A 12,647-nucleotide genomic window follows, 5' to 3' on the forward strand; every position below is an offset into this window, starting at 1 on the left:
CCCGAGTGCCAAAATTCTGGCTGCAAATATAAATATTTATTTTTTTTTCCCTTAAAATTTGATATTTTAAAACTGATATTTTAATTTCCATGGATAAGTTAATAGGTTGCACAAAAAGACCTTGATACAATGTTCCATTATGTGCGTGCACTTACACACAGGAAACCTGACCACCGAGTTGGCTGAAGGGAGCTTTTGTCTAGAAATTGCTTATAGAAATTCGATATTGCCTGCATGGTTATCAGCTCAGATAATCTACACCTGAAACTTTAGATTTTTCAATGCATACAACGATGTGCATTCTCCATGAGGGGAGTTTTCCTCAAGCACCAGGTCTCTAATGGATTTGGGGGGGGGACTGTGATCCTGGATAAATGTTGGAGAGAACATGGGCATACAAGCACTGCAGAAACTTGTCAATTATTTGTTTTCCCAAATAAAATCTCTTTCTCCTTTTTAGAAGAAATGTTATTCCACGTATGCAGTAACACAGAGAAAGGATGTTGTCCTCATTTTTCATGCACGTTTTCTTGCAAAGCCAGAAGAAAAGCTGGCTGAATGAGGTAATTATTCACATAGCAGCATTAATCATGAATTATATGAATTCTCTTTAACTGGGAGTAACACATTTCCATGCCAAATTCAGAACATCTGCTGAGTCAGGGGGAATACTGGACGTGATTTTGCCAAACTGCTGTTATACTGGCGTGAGCTGGGACCACTGAAGCAAAGCTACTTTGGGGCAGTGGCACAAGCAGGAGCATCTTTGCACTCAAAAGTAGTTTCCAGCCCAGTGCCATGTCCTGCCCACGGGCTGAGGGGCTCATGGCTCTCACCTCCCCCTGGCACTGCCAGGTATGGTGCTGTTTGTGGAGACCTGTGCATACACCTGCAGCTCCCAGCTGACAGGGGATCTCCTCTTACTGCTAACAGGTAGCAGTGCCATATGGAAAATTGGGAAGGGATCCATGCTTTCTGCTGCTCTGAATCCCAACCTGGGCTTGCAGCCACTCACACACAAGTGCTGGTGAGAAGAAGATGAGTGTGGTTTCCATTATGGATGAGGAATCCTCTTCCTCCTGCCAAGAGGGGGAACAGGGAGATTGTGTCATCCTAGACACTCTTGGTTCTGCCTCCTCCACTCCAACAAACCCATTGTCTCTCTCAGTGCCACCCTCCTTTGACCAGTTTACATCCTTTCCACAGCAGGTTTATAATGCTACTGATAAAAGGGAAGAAATTTCCCACCATCTTACCCAGAGCTTTATATTTTCTCTGAGAGAGCATTGCAGTACAGGAATTGGGGCAGGCTCAGGAACTCATGGTAGATTCCCACTTAACCACTCTGGGAATTAAAGAATCAACTCAGCAGGGACAGAGTATATTAGAGATAAAAAGGGGTTATGAATTTCTTATCCATCTGTAAACGATTTCTGGGCTAGGATGCATTTCACTGGAAATACAGCTGATCCAGGGATAAAATCCCTTTAAATATTAACCTGTTAGTGACATATAATGGCTTAAGCTGCTGTACAAGATACAAGTAAAAGGACATTAAACCTCACTGCTGTGGCCAGACTCACTGGTCATCAGGGTCTAACACATGGTGTGTCTTTGAGGGGCTGAGTCACACGAGCAGAGCCCAATAAATTAAAAAGCAGTGTACAACCAGCCTGAAGCAATGGGTGAGTGGTGATGAGAGGTCAACTTCATGGCTACAGCAAAGAGACAGATCCACCCAGGCTGCGGGAAGACATGTCAGGGGCCACATAGCAGAAATAGTTTTCCCCTCCAGGAGCTACCAAAGAAGCCTGTTTCTGTGGGCAGCAAAACAGGAGTGCTGCTCTGCAGGAATGTGTATGGAAGATGAATTAGAGGCAACACACACACCAGAAACAGGCATGGAGGGCCCCACTATGAATTGCTGCAGAGCTCTTCTCTGCCCCTCCTTGCCCAGGACCTGGGTAGGTTTTACTGGAGGAGCAGCATTCCAGAAGGGAGTGAGGCAGTGAAGGGAATCCTCTAGTCTTTTCATATCTATTTATCTATATCTAATCTATATCTATATCTAATCTGTATCTATCTATATAATATCTTTTTTTATATATATAGGTAGCACTTCTGACAAATGCCTGCAGTAGCTCATGTCCCGTGAGAAGATTTATCTCCAGACCTACAGGTAAGACCCAGCTGATGCAGTTCCATAGTGCTGGACCTCCTGGGACTGGCTGCCCTCAGCCTAAAGGACACTTCCCAGTTACATCCAACATGTCCCCCCAGCCCCCAGCCTGGCTGAGCACCAGCAGTCAGGGCAAGCATTCCATGAGCAGCTCCCAAGCACCATCCAACACCTTTGCTTGAGAGCCATGAGCAGCCCTGTCTGCTGCACCAAGGTCTTCCTCTGGCACAGTCTGTGGGGAGCAGGGGGAGCAGCAGGATCTGGAGCCTGGCGAGCTGCAGCCACGCTCCCACCCAGGCAAAGCTGAGGAGGTTTTGGCTGAGATGAGCCAGCTCAGTAGGGATGTGCTTGAAGCTGAGAGGAGAGCAATGCTGTAAAACCAGCCACAGTATGGCAGAAAAGGTGTTTTTCTCTGTCCTGTCAGCAGGAGACAGCCAGTTGTGAGTCATGCTCCCTGCTCCCACCCCCCGGGCTCACTTTCCACACAGCAGCTATTGATAAGACCTTGAAAGAGCAGGAAGTTTCCCTGGCAGAGGCAGCTGGGTGAGGAACATGTGGTTATACTGCCAATGAGCCTGAGTGGAGCACTTTGCTCAAAGCCATTAACAGGTTTCTGAGCTTTGACTGTTCCATCAACAGCCACCAGCTCACAGTGCTCAACTCAGCCCCTCCAGACTTCGTGGTCATATCACAGAATCACAGAATGATTTGGGCTGGAAGGGACCTTAGAGATCATCCAGTGCCAACCCCCTGCCATGGGCAAGGACACCTTCCACGATCCCAGGTTGCTCAGAGCTCCATCCAACCTACCTTGAACACTCCCAGAGATGGTGCAGCCACAATTTCTCTGGGCAACATGTTCCAGTGTTTCACCACCCTCACAGTGGAGAATTTCTTCCTATCATCTAATTAAACCTACTCTCTCTCAGTTGGAAGCCATTCCCTCCTGTCCTGTCATTCCCATGTAAAACATACTCTGGTAAAAGGTTTCTCTCCATCTCTCTTCCAGGTTCCCTTCAGGAACACTCCAGGGACACTTTCACCAGCACCACCATCTAATATTAGTTTTATTACAGGCAGAGAACAGAGAGAGCTGCCAAAGAGGAGATCAAGGGATGGGTTGATGTTCAACCAGAGGAGAATTTAACAGTCCAAGGTGTGCTGCTGAAACAGCAATGTGATGGTCATGGGAAAACCACTTACATGGACCTCTCTAGGAAATGTTGGTTCTTGTGACCTCTCTCATTGTAAAATACCCTTGGAAGTTCACCATGCTCTCTGTGTTTTTATTTCTCAGACAGTGGTTAATTTTTCAAGCAAAAAAACGAATAACCTGCTCAAACATGAATGAGAAAATCTGAGTCTCAGCCAGTTTTTATTGGAAAATATCAGTAGAAACATGGAAAAATCTTGGAAAGAAGCGTCTATATAAGAGGAGTTTTGTTGTGCTGCCCCCTCTGATGGTGGAGGGAAGCTCAGAGCACTGGAGCCAAAGCAGGGCCAGGAGCAGGAGCAAAGGGAAGAGGAAGAGGATGTTGAGGCAGGAGGCAGGTGCAGGTGCAGTTCCTCACACAAACCCCACTGGCAATTGGAAACTAGAATAAACCCTTCTTTTCAGCTCGTGGAAGCTGGATATCTAACCCTCTAGAAGAAAAAATGGCTATTTAGACCTTGACTTTTTTTAAATTGCCTTGAAAATCTCACTAATTGAGTAAATAAAATATTCAGTCCTAAAATTTAGTTTAAATGTTGTGAGCTTTGTGTGTGTGTTTGTGATTGTCTGCAGTTAAAAAGTTTCCTCTGTGTTCACCCCTCCAAAAATTCTTCCACCTTTTTTACAATTATTCCACTGTAGAAAAGGGATTTTTTTAGGTTGCCAGGCCCAGCTGGGCTAGGGTAGAAACTCCTCCTGGGGGAATGAGGAGCAGGCTAATTTTTCAAGGTGATCACCCTATTTGAATGGAAACATCTCTGCAGTCAATGACACCAGGAAGAAGAATGGCAAACAGGACAGTTAAGTGGAGATCTTCGAAGCTGCAAATACCAATCAGGGGGCTTGAAAGCTGCAGGAAAATTTACATGAGAGAAGCAAACACCACTGCTTTGTGGGCAACCATTTGATTAAAGGGCACAGTGAGGCAGTTTGTTGATGGAGGAGCATCTTTTGTTTGTGCTCAGTCTGGCTCATCCCCTGCTCACAATGTCCTATTTAAGCTCCATTAACTCCCTGTGGACTCTATAGGAAGAATTTTGTGTTCATCCTTGCTGGAAGGACTCACAGCATCACTGTAGTGAAGGGAAAAACCAAGCCAGCAGCTGAGAAGGGCTGGGATGGGAAAAACCATCAGAGAGAAGACTGGAAAATGGGGAGCAGAGTGGGGGAGTGCTGGAGAAATCTTGGTGGTTGTGAGCTTACCCTTTGCAAACCTCTTCATGGCAATTATCTGACATTATGAACAGGACTCTGGGAAGGTCCCTCTGGAGGCTCCTTGGAGGCCAGTAAGGGAAAAATGCTGCACCTTCAGCTGGGGCTGGATGTATCCTTGTGCATTTGGCTCCACAAGCTACTGAAGATGAGAAATGCCTCCAGAACTGTCCCCTTTCCCAGGGACACGTGTGGGACCTGCCCTGGTGCTCACTGAGGAATGTGCAATTAAGGGTTGTCCATCTGGAGAAACAGGGAAAGCAAAGAGCCAGACCTTCTGCTGAGCTTTAACAGAGAGGACCTGTGACAAGCATTTCAAAGAATAAAATCGCGTTCACGCTGGCAAATGCAGTTGCTCATCACACACAGGTCACACTCACATCCAGGGTGTCAGCAGCCTGGGTGCCCCAAAGGGTCACCTCCCTGCATGGCAGCATGTCCTGCTGGTTTTTGGTGCTGCCATGGGGCACAGGGCTGCTCAGCACCCATGTCCCTATGCTGGCTCCTCATACCTAAGGTTGGTGGGAGAACGTGGAGCAGAGCCCAGATCTGGTCTGAGTGGTGCTCTTGTGGTATCTGTCTAAAGCTCAGGGAAACACTTATCTCCAAAGTGTATTATTTTTGCCAGTGGCTCATTCCTTGCTGTCATTCCAGATACCCCATCAATGTGACCACCACCAAGAGGAAATTATGCACAAAGCCCTCAGGTCCAGCCTGGACCAGCGTTTGCCCAGTGGATATTTGTCACAGTTGCAATGCTGAATAATTCCTTCATTCCACCTTTCCTCCCAAACCCGTGCAAGCAGCAGAAACAATTGGCTACAATATATATTTCTCACGGCACCAAGAGCTGGATTTCTGGAAGGCAGACCAAGGAGGGATTTCAACCTGCAGCTGATGACTGGTAATATTTGGGCAGACAGTGCCACCAAAAGGAAATGGGATAAACTACCCAGCCTAGAAATGCCTCTAGCCTGTGTTTTTGGAGCAGTTCTCAGCCTGCCCTTCCTCCAGATCTCTGCTTTATTCCCTGTTCAGTGCATCTATCTCTGTCTGAAGAACACAGAGCCCTCTTAAGGTACCAGGGAAGAGAAATGACTATTTTAGTCCTTCAGCTAAGGGAGAGTCTCTTTTAGCCAGGCACCTAAAGATTTTTCCAGCTCTATACGATCATATAAAATTACTTGAATGCTAAATTCACACAGAGAAATATTATTCTTTGTTTTAGGATAACATACTCCATATTTCCTGCAAAACAACCTGCTTGTGGTTAACTGGAATACTTTTATTAGTTTGTTTCCAAGCAGCCATTAGCAGAGGGAAAAAACCCACCATTTTAGAGTTTGCCTGGATCTTTAAAGTACTGATTGCTGTAGCTGACTTTGCTCCAGGATGCTTTGGTCCTGGTCCATGGCCAGGCTCTGGCCACAGCTGCTGGAGCATCCTGGTCTCCTCATGGATGAGATCTGAATCTGTCAGGACTTCATGTCCAACGTGCTTTACATCAAGCTGACATCACAACTGCAAGTTTCTCCTAAATTAACAAGAAGCCAAAAATAACGGTCTCCATTTATAGGGGCTGATGGATTCCAATGCTGCTCCCAGGGTGTTTTCCCAGCCTTGGCTGCCAGGGGGGCTGCAGAGGGTGCTGTTCACCTGCAATACTCGGGACTCTGCAGAGCAGGAGAGAACCTGTGTCGTTCAGAGGGATATTAAAGGATTTTCCTGCTGGGATGTCAATTCAGGCTCTGCCCAGACCTTAATTCTACCATCCCACCTGAAGACTTTAATTGAACATGACAGAAAAAATCCGTGTCCTGTTTGCACATCCCACCTTGAGTTGGTACCTTGGAAAAAACACTGTCCAGTCTCAATATGGAGCACAACAGGGTCTTGCAGCTCCTTTCAGGGTCTCAGCACACCCTGGGTGTCCCCAGACCAGTGTGTTTGAGGGGTACAAAGCCAGAGGAGGGGGTTTGGTGAGACCAGGATGATTTCTTGGAGCAGGAAGGATCAATGAGCTTCACCCAAGTTGTATTTTCCTTGCTTTGGAGAAAAGATGTAAACCCCTATTTTTTTTTAATCTGATGATGAGGAAACCACAGCTCAGCCTCCCTGCACTGATGAAGTATAAAAATAGTGCTTTATTTTCATTCTAAGGATCTTTGTCCCCTTCCACTGATGAAGTATAAAAATAATCCTTTATTTTCATTCTAAGGACCTTTGTCCCCTTCCCAACATTTTAATTTCTTTACCAGGGGCAACATCAGTTGTTATTTGTTTTACCCACCTAAAAATTTGCCCTTTGTTCACGGAGAATGGTCCAGGCACAGTCAGGCTGTGTCAGTCCTACCCCTCAGGCTGAGACCTGCAGCCTCCCATCTCAGGAGCTGGTAATTCACTCCTTTGCTATGATTCAAAACTTCATTTTCTGTTTCCAAAGGCAGCTTCTTGCCATAAATAATGATGAAACCAAATGCTGCCTTCTGCCCTTTGCTTTGATTTTCTCTGACTGGGAGGAGCATGACACAGGTTTCACTGTGGTGCTCGCAGGGGACACCAGGATGGGGTAGAGATCAGGACATGGATGTGGGTGGCAGGTGACAGTGAGGACTGTGAGCCCTCCTCAACCATGGGACATCCTGAGGAGCTTTCACAGCACTCAGCAGCTGACATCATTTTTTCTTGATAGCTTTTAAATCCATTTCATTTCGGCATTAAATGCACAGGCCTTGCTCATCATCATCATCATCTACACAATGGTTTAAAAAGCTGGTTTCTTCCCTTAAAATTCCTGCCATGGTTTTGCTCCTGGTTACTCTTGGGTTTCCTCTAATCCTGCCTCTCTAGTGGCAGCTCTCCCACACCTCCAGACCACCTTGAGGACTGTGATTTTCAGCATTTGGCTCATCACCTATGCAATTATTTTCCATTCAGTGAGAACACAGTGGTGTCAGATAACAGATGCAACCAACAGACTGGTCTGAACAGGTTGAGGGTGATGGTGCCCTTTAGACTTGAGACATTTTTACAGATGGAATATTTTTACCTGCTCAGATTTTTTTTTTTTTTTTAATAATAGTTTCATGGGGTGCCAGTCATATTTCCCAGGTCCTAGGGCAGTTCCATCAATTCCTGAAGAAAACTCCCAACTGTGGAGGCAGCTATTTGATTATTTTATTTATTTTTTTTTGCATACAACCTGCTCGTGCTTTCCCTGCGCCCACATGGTTTAACAAATCATTTTGGAGCCTCTGACTCCAAGGCTGAAGCCTCTGTGGGCTGAGGAATGTTTTAGACACAAAGGCTGCCTGTATTTCACATCCTCATCTGCTGATTTTCTTGGTCTTTACATGAACATAACCTCAAGATTCACATTCCTACTTTCAAGTGGGAGCACCGTCAAAGAAATCACAGCCAGCCAGCCAAGGTTCAGGCATGTCTGGGGAGGGTAATAAAATGGTAAAAAAAAAGGAAAATGTTTTTGATGCTGCCTGTTGCTGCAGCTGACAGTGCATTGCTGAGAGCCAGGAGGAGATTCCTCCAAATTTAATAACCAGGACATAGATGGATAGCTAGACATAAATCAAGACAATCATAGACAGGAGCCAAATGATTGCAACAGTGTAAGAAGAGGATCATGATTTGGGAAACACTGTGATTAATTTGTTTTCATAGAGTAATTACCAATTAATCATTGGGTTAATGATGCTGTATTATGAATTAGTTGTAAACAGACTTCAGCCCAATTATAAGGACTCAACTAAATCATTTAACTGAATGTTTGTGCTTCCAAAATGCTTCACAAGAGTTTTTTTTTTAGCAGCTGAACACATACATCTAACTGGCAAATGTCACATACATCTAACTGGCAAATGGCACACACTTAAAATCATTGACTAAACATGCCTTAAATTACACCCTGTTGTAATTAGGAGGCTCAGTGGTGCATCCGTGGCTGAGCTTGACCTCTGTGACAATGCCTGTTGTTTGTGCATAATCATTCCTTTACATCAGATTCTTTTTCCCTGAAAATGTTGGTATTTAAGAGAGTTTTTTTACTTTATCAGGTGAGGAGGCCTAAAATAAACATTCTTCTCTCTGCTGACATGTGACAGCATTAACAATTGGAAATAAAATTGCACACAATGTGCTGTTTAGAGGAATGTCCTCAAAGTTTCTGGAGAAAATACCAGCTGTACATAGCAGGCTAATACTCAGCAGCTCAAGTTCCCCCGTGGGGGTACATCTGCCAGATATTAATATTAATGAAAGGGAATTGTGACAGAAAGATGAAGATTCATTAATCATTATTATTAGCCAGCATCAGGTGCTAACGGGGCAGCTGCTTGGAGGGAGACTCCACCACCTCACCCAGAGCACCCATTTGTGAGGGTGCCACGAGAGAATGAGCTCTTCAGAGGTAGCAGTCAGCACACTGCTGCCAGAGGGACATATTTAGGGAGCAAATCCAAAGCTTGGTGGCTGTGGGTGTGTGTTGGGTCCCCGGAAGGATGTGATGGGACCAGGGAGGAGCAGGGGCACAGTCTCTGGTTTAAGGAAGTGGAGGTGCAGCTGCTGGCCTGGTATTGCTGGGTGATTCCCTCTGCTGACAGGACCCATCTCACCCCACACTGTCAGTAACTCTGCTGTCCAGGGAAAATACAGCCACAGAAACCAGGAAAAGCTGCAGCTCCCATGCTCCAGTGGGATATAGAGGATTTCACAAGCTTCCCCTTCTGAGGCGCTGTTCAAACACTCTGCAGCTGTCAGACCCCATTGTTCAGGTTTATATTGTGTTGGGGTTTTGATGTCTCAGCCATTGCAGAGCTTTGGAGTGGGAAAGAGGCCACTGCCTCCTCCCAGGCAGGTTGGTGTCTCTTTTCACAGCTCTGGTCAGCCAGGCAACCTTAACTCCTCGCTCTCCACCACACTCCCTTTGCACTGCTCCTGTCACCAGTTTCCCTCCGATCTTGCTCCAACAAGAATTTCCATTTTATCTGCTTGCCTTTGTTAACTTTGCTCACTACAAACCATCATGGAGTGTGCTTATTCCTTGGTGCAATTGCAGCAGAAGCAGCCATGTGCCACCCTAGGCTTTGGCATTATCTTTTTCTCAGCCAATACCAGGAGAAGGTGCCCCAGTTTCCCCCCAGAGTGCAGGGGATGGTGGTGCAGGTTCCGTGCCCAGTGCAGTGACCAAAGCACAGGAATCACAGAATGGTTCAGGTTTGAAGGCACCACTGGAACTCATCTAGTCCAATCTCCCTGCTCAAGCAGGATCCCCTGGACCACATTACTCAGGACTCTGTCCAGGAGGCTTTTGGGTATTTCCAGGAGACTCCACAGGCTCTCTGGGCAGCCTGTTCCAGTGCTCAGTCACCCTCCCAGTACAGAAGTTCTCCCTCGTGCACAGAGGTAGGTGCTCAGAAAAGCAGAAGCACAGCCATTCCCCTGCACAGTGTGTGCATTTAAACATGATTCTGGAGGAGTGCACAGCTCAGGTGATCCTGATGTACAGCTGTCCTGGGGAATGCATTTCCCTCTTTACACCTACCAGTAGCAGGAACCAGCCCAAGGACACCGGCCTTGATAAAAGGCTGCTAACTAAAACACACAGCACATGCATTTTTCCATGTGTGAGACTAATGATTGCTGCAGAAGTCAAAGACTGCATAACTTGGATCAGGTGCTGGCATTTCTGCCTTGCCCACACCTGCAAATCCCATCACTCACCTTCCTGGGAAAGGCAAAAGTGTCCCCAGCAGGCTGGGAACCTGGAGGGAGTTAATGAGAACTGGTAGCACTGGGGTGGGGACAGATGGATTTATGGGGGATTACAGAGGTCAGTGGGCTGTTTGCTTTTTCATCATCCCTTCCCACCTGTATCCAAGAAAGGGTTGCACATGAGTCCAGCCTGTGCCTTCATCCAGCCCAGCCCTTTTGTTCGTGTTTTGGGGAACATTTGTTCTGGGCAGGTGCCTCACTTGGGGTCCAAACACACTCATTAGGATACAGCTCCAGGTAGATCCAGATATATGTCTGTGTGTCAGGACAGACTAATCAGATCCCTTCCAGGGTCCAGATGTGGCAGAAGCACAGCTGCTTCCCTCCTGCTGCACCAGCTTCCCTGTGGATCCCTGGAGCTTGCATCCCTTGCTTCTTCATTCCTTTGCATTTCCATGTGTTCCTGCTCATGATAAGCATTCAGCACGGCCCTCAGGCACTACCTTCAACCTCTCCCTGCTCTGCAGAATGTGGTCCCTCATCCCTGATGTGGTTCCTAAATTGCACTGGCAAACCCCAGAATCTTGGATTAGGCTGTCCCAGCAGGAGAGCTGTGTGGTTCCTCCCTCACCCAGGGATGTGTGTGTGCTGATATTTGCATGGAGGTTTATATTCAAGGTGTTCTCTAATCACTGTCCATAAATACAGCTCTGAAAGGAAGCCAGGTGGTTTCATGTTAATGACTCACTTCCATTCCTCCCCATCACGTTGCTGGGCAGGGACCTGTTTAAGCTTCTTTGTTTAATGCTGAGTTCTGCTGCTCTGAGATAAATTCTGCTTGCCAAAAGCTTAATTTCTAGTTTCTAGGAGTTCAAAGTAAAGTTATTAATTAATACATTGACGCAATGAGGATTTAGGAGAGAAAGGAGAGCTCAGCCACCACTCTGCCCAGTCCTTCGGGCAGGGGGCACTCCAATACATTTAAACTTTGGGGAGCTTGTTTTCTCCCTAAAGCAGCATTTTCTGGGGTTCAGGTTTATAAAAGGAGTATTTCAGCCTGCTGCTCTATCCCAGATAGGGAGATTGGAGCCCCAAGATCCACCTTGCTGAGGCTGAGGGAGGTTTCTTATTGATTTTAGGAATATCTGGGTCTAGATCTTAAGGCCTGAAGTGCTTTGCTAAAGAAAGTATCTTCTGTGCGATTTCAGAGACAAATTCTATGCCCTGCCATGTCTCTGTGAGTCTTTTTATTTACTTTGAAGCAGGTTTTTCCTTAGGGGTACACAGATTACCAAACAGTGTGACTAAATCCTTTCCCCCCTTTCCAAAGGAAATCTGACGTCAGCCCTTGAGAAAGCAGAACCTGCGTTATAAGAAGTCCCCAAAGACATCTCCAGTCATCACCAGTTTTGTTGTTAAAGGGGATATTTTGCTGTGGTTTGTTTGGTTTGTTTTATGAATTAGGTTTGTGAATTCATGAGATTAAAAGCTTAAAGGGGATCAATGACGACTACACAGCAGGCATCAAAGTAATTGCAGATTGTTTTTCAAACTCCAGAGGGCTGCTGGTATTGAAACACTGAAGGTTTAGAGCAATAATTATGGATTTTTCAAACGGAGAGATGAAAGGAAATGCATTACCAGCACACAAGGCTGAACCAAACTGTTTGTTACTTGGGGCTGACAGGGACCTCTCTTGGAGGGAGGGTACGTGATGTCCTCACTGAGGCAGAGCCTGATCCCCAGAGCAGCTCGAGAAAAATCCTTAGCTGCCTGTGTGCAGGATGTTAACTATGTGGAAAAGCAATAAAGCAGCATAAGCCTTAGAGAGAAACCCAGAAGCTTCCAACACTGCCCTCCATCCCTTCCTTTTTACCTCTGCATGGAAAATATATTAAAATCACGAATTTTGTTCAGCTCCAACTTCAAGATGGCAACATATGATACGATATTTGCCAGCTTTTGATTAAAATTACACTTCTCTGATCCATAAGCATAAAGCTTGTAATACTCATCTCCCAAATCCTTGATTTCTGATGTTCACTGTTCCCATAAATTATCAAGTACAGCCAATAGAAAGCAGCTATTTTCTATCTAGTAGAAGTCAGGCAGATTTGTGGATTTGATGCTCCAGAGTTGAAGCTATTTTAATATGCCAAATTTATGGAAATGCTGAATTTAATATTCTCAGAACAAACCACACCTGCTTTTCAGAGAGAATTCCTTCCCTCCTCTGCCTGCTCCCTTGAGTTTGGATAATCTCACTGTATTTTTCATGGCTTTCTTTCAATCAGTTTTCTTTGTGCTTAAAACCAG

At 45.9% G+C, this 12,647-nt stretch overlaps 1 long non-coding RNA gene across 2 annotated transcripts; it reads left to right on the forward strand.

The window, feature by feature from the left end:
* Positions 1–1,507: 1,507 nt before the first annotated feature.
* LOC135422729 (uncharacterized) lies at positions 1,508–3,959 on the forward strand. Of its 2 annotated transcripts, XR_010434552.1 has the most exons (4): positions 1,508–1,685; positions 2,113–2,179; positions 3,189–3,335; positions 3,477–3,959. It is a non-coding gene; the product is annotated as an uncharacterized LOC135422729 (long non-coding RNA). The 2 variants fall into 2 exon arrangements; XR_010434551.1 differs by lacking the exon at positions 3,477–3,959 and having other exon boundaries at positions 1,511–1,685; positions 3,189–3,419.
* Positions 3,960–12,647: the final 8,688 nt, after the last annotated feature.

Source organism: Pseudopipra pipra, chromosome 15 (assembly GCF_036250125.1).
Source record: "Pseudopipra pipra isolate bDixPip1 chromosome 15, bDixPip1.hap1, whole genome shotgun sequence".
NCBI classification, from domain to species: Eukaryota; Metazoa; Chordata; class Aves; order Passeriformes; family Pipridae; genus Pseudopipra; species Pseudopipra pipra.